The following is a 4,233-nucleotide window of genomic DNA, read 5'->3' as shown; positions in this document are numbered from 1 at the left end:
TGGCCACCGTGACCTTGGAATTGTGGTTAGGACTCAGTGAATTCACCAAAGTCTCTTCAGAAAGGATGTCTAACAGGAATATCCCTGGGTTCTGTGAAGGTGAAGGCTTGGGTTCAGCGAAGTCAGGCACGTTCAGAAAGTCACACAGCACGCTTGAGAGGACATCAACGTGCCATGGAAGCCGAGGGCTCCCCATGAGCTTCTGTCCGGCTGGCCTTGGCAGGGGAAGAGCATGGAGGGAGGGGCCAGAAGACTAGCCAAACTCTTCAGCTCCAACAGTCCAAGTTCATGGCCGAGCAGGTGGCCCGCGTCGGCGTGGGTGGCCAGAGGGGAGACTAAGAGGAACACGCTGGGAGTCCTAGGCCACCTCGGCAGCAGCGCTCATAGCTAAAGTGCACCTTGCACGCTTTGGCCCTGTCTGGGGAGCACCGCCTACGATTGCAGCGATTCGCCAAAGAGCCTGCCTGTCTTTGGCTTCAGAGCCAATCACTGCTGCCCTTAGGGCTACTCCCTTCGTTCTTCTCTACACTGCCCCGGCAGCCCTGCCACTTTCCTTGGAGTCCCGCCCCTGTTCCATCGACATTGGTCAGGATGGCTGTCCATTTTCTGCCAAAACTCCAATCCTCGCCTTCCTTGAGGCCCTGCCTCCCAGACTCTCGCGCCCTGCGGGAACACTTCAGGGAAACCGAGCCTCTCCCAGAAGCCCCGCCTTCATCCTTCGGCGATTGGCTGCAGCAGCTGGCCATCTGCCTCAGGCCCGCCAATTCCTGCCGCCACCAGCGCCGATTGGTCAGAGGGCAACTAATAGGAATGTAGCGTGGACCCCTGCCGGGGCGCGCGCTGGGCGTTCGTGAGGCGGGGCTGTGGCGGCAGAGCAGTCGGCGGCGGCTGCGACGCGTCCGGGCAGGTGAGCGGGACACGAGGACGCGGCGCCGGCGCCGCCGGCCGCGTTGTCAGGCTGAGCCGAGGTGGTGCGCTGGTCTCATCGCGGGGCCCTGGGCGGGGGAGGGAGACAGGGCTCGACGGCTGCGTCGCCGGGCAGAGGTCAAAGTGTCCCGACCCCCTCTTGGCATGTGGTACCATGGGGCTTCCCTCGCGCGGCCACTCACCCCTGACACTTCGTCCCTGACACCCGAGGTCATCCTCCTCGCTGACACCCACGTCCCTTGGATCTACACACCCCCCGCGATGTGACACTCCTGACCCCGATCACGACCTCCCCCCCCCCAATCCCATCACCCAAGACTGTCCCTGTCCAGGACAGCCCCACTTCTGGGGCTGACCCCACCCCACCCCACCCCACCCCAGGAGCCTTGCTTCATCCTACATGCCGAGTTGTGACTCCTTTCTTTACCCCACCCCCCTTTCTACCTGGGCCTGTTCGTGCCTCCTTGCTGACATTCCTCAGGGCCAGCTCTGTGTCCCCCTTTCAGCAACCCCTTGGGGCCACCCCCTTGCTCAACACCTCTGATACCCCCTTCCATTTCTTGACCTGGCCTCACCTGTCTCCCACCTCGAGCTTTCTCCAGTTTGCACCAGAGCTGTGCCCTTCTGTCAAGATCCTCCCCATCCCTCGGGTGCCAGGAAACACCCCAGCCTTGGTGCAGGCTTGGTCTCGCGATCGTGGCGTCCCCCCAAGCCAAAGCCCACTCTACTTTTATCTTTCCATTTATACCAGTGCCCGACAGTTAGCACGTCTTTGGCCAGCTTTAGAATAATCCATGAGCCAGACCAGACCAAAATTCCCACGTTTGCCAGCAGCAACCTGAGAGCTGGGGGCAGAGCTCACCCCTGCCTGAGCCCTGCTGACCCTCTTCTGTGGATGCCCTCCTTTGGCCATCTGTACTGTTTAGGGGGGTGGCAGTGAGAACCACACCCCGTCCCTGGGCTTCTCGGGAGTGGTGACTTTGACTGATCCAGAAAGGCTTAGCGGGAAGGGGCAGCCCCTGCGTGGCTGCCTGAGCCTGTCTCCCGCCCGAGCAGGACTGGGAGCATCGGAGGCCCAGCATCTGGACGTTCCTAGGGGGAGGAGATGGGGTCGCTGTGGCCTGTGGAGCGCGGAAACACTTTTCCATGGCAGCTGAACTGAGAGGCCGCCGCCTGATGTGGTGCCGGGAATAAGGATTTAGCTGGAACTGTTCATGTCCCCTCCAATCTGATTTGCATGTGTATAGACAGGAAAAAGCTGGTGGCTTTGTCGTCGTCGCTGAAAAGCAGTAATGTTCCCTTCAAGGCTTCCGTGGCGCTGGCTGGCACCTCTCACATCGATGGTACCAGAAAGTTCCACGGGCTCACATCGCCTTAGGCTTCTGTGCACTCAGAGCCCTTGGCATTTTCCATCCAACTTCAAGCAGTGTGGGTGGGGTGTTTACAAATGCATGGTATATGCATGTAGAAGTTTATTGTGCACATGTGTATATATGTACATATGTAAATTTTATATACACATATGTGCTGTATGGAGTGAAACTTTTTCATCTTTCTGGGGATAGATCCCAGGACCCTGTGAATACAAGGTGGACACTCTATCCATGAGACACATCCTCAGCCCTTGCATAGTTGAACTTTGACAATATGATTGGTGTAGTTAAAAAAAAAAAAAACCAACCAACAGCCAAACTGTGCAAAAGGGCATACAGTTTAAAAACCAAACATGCTGAGTGTGATGGCACATACCTGTAACCCCAGCTACCAGAGAGGTTCAGACAGGAGGATTGCGAGTTTGAGGCCAGCCTGGACAACTGAGCAAGACCCTGTCTCAGCATACACGTTTGTAAAGGGTCGACTACTCCAAGGCTTCACCCCACCCAGTGCAGGGTGTGTGGGGAGCAGGGAGGCCTCTCTGCCTGCCTGAACCCTTTGCTGGATACCATCTTTGGAATAATCTGTAGATTTTCCTACTAGAGGTAGCCTGATGACTGGGGCAGGGAGTGGGTATATATCTGTCTTCCTTTCTTATTTGGCCTACAGATTGAACTCAAGGCCTTCACACTGAGCTACACTTCTAGCCTTTCTTTGTTTTGGGACAGGACCTCTGAGTCACTAAACCGGCCAGGCTGGACTTAAACTTGCAGTCCTCCTGCCTCAGCCTCCCAGATGATAGACCACAGATGTGTGCCACCCTATCTAGCTGTCTCTGTCTCTTGAACCACTGCATGGGCTGGGATGGCACACAGAGCTAGAGCAGTTGACTTACATGCATGAGGTCCTGGGTTCTATCCCAGTACCACCCCCAAAAAATATTAAGCCAATTTTTGTTATTTTGATTGGTCTAGTTTTATTTTTTTAAGACAGGGCCTCACTATGTAGTTCAGGCTGGACTGAACTTACTCTGTAGCTCAGGCTGGTCTCCAACTCTCAGTGATCCTCCTGCCTCAGCCTCTTGAGTGCTGGGATTACAGGCATGCGCCACCATGCCAGGCTTATTAAGTCACTTTTGCACGGAATGTCATTGACTGTACAGCTAGTCCCTTACCAATTGTTGTCTAAGCTGTTGTCCGTATTTTGCTGTTACAAACTGAACTGGAGCAGAAAGATATTGGCAAATACACAACCTTGTGCTGTGCTCTGGAGTCTAGGTCCAACACAGCCTTCTGGGAGCCAGGTCCAGGGTGCATCTGCTGTGGGCCGCTCAGCGTGCTGTGCCTCGCAGGTGGCCTTCCACTTCCTCCTCTGCCTGGCTCTTATCAAATTCCAATCTGTCCTGCTCTTCGATACAAACAGCCAGGAAGTCCTTTTGATCCCACGCCTCACTCAGGTTCTGGTTCATGTTGCAGGGATCAAACATTACACTTGTGTTTCTCTTCCAGTCAGGCTAAAGTTCAGGAGGCAGGGGAGTCTGCAAGTAGGGAGGGCCTCTGGAGAGAGGGCGGCTAGCCGGCACCTGGAGGGTGCTGGGATGTTGTGCCAGGTAATTAAGGAGCAGAGCTGACTGCAGTAACCGTTTAGCTGTTGTTATGTGCCTCGTGCCTCAGATGGAGCCCAGGGCCTTGTGCCTACTGCTCCATGGCTGCACCTCAGAGCCACAGTCTCACTCATTTTCTCTTTTCTTGTGTCTAGCAAAATAAAGACCAAGAGCCAGGCTCAGGGACACGTGTGGAATCCTAGCTACCAGGAGGCTGAAGCAAGAGGACTGCAAGTTCAAAGCCTCTTGGGCAACTTAGCAGCATCCTAGATCAAAACAATAAAAAGGTCTCCAAGCTGGCATGGTGGCACATGCCAGAACTCAGGAGG

General features: G+C 55.4%; 1 protein-coding gene across 1 annotated transcript in view; it reads left to right on the top strand.

Moving 5' to 3' along the window:
* The first annotated feature begins 862 nt into the window (after positions 1-862).
* Positions 863-4,233, top strand: part of Slc25a42 (solute carrier family 25 member 42) — a 19,122-nt gene continuing 15,751 nt past the window's right edge. The window contains exon 1 of the mRNA XM_023707192.1: positions 863-907. The gene's annotated coding sequence lies outside the window, so the exon portion shown is untranslated. The remainder of the gene's footprint in view (positions 908-4,233) is intronic.

The sequence above is a fragment of the Octodon degus genome, unplaced genomic scaffold (genome assembly GCF_000260255.1).
Source record: "Octodon degus isolate 3935 unplaced genomic scaffold, OctDeg1.0 scaffold00282, whole genome shotgun sequence".
Classification (NCBI taxonomy): domain Eukaryota; kingdom Metazoa; phylum Chordata; class Mammalia; order Rodentia; family Octodontidae; genus Octodon; species Octodon degus.
This window is presented reverse-complemented; position numbering and strand designations above follow the sequence as displayed.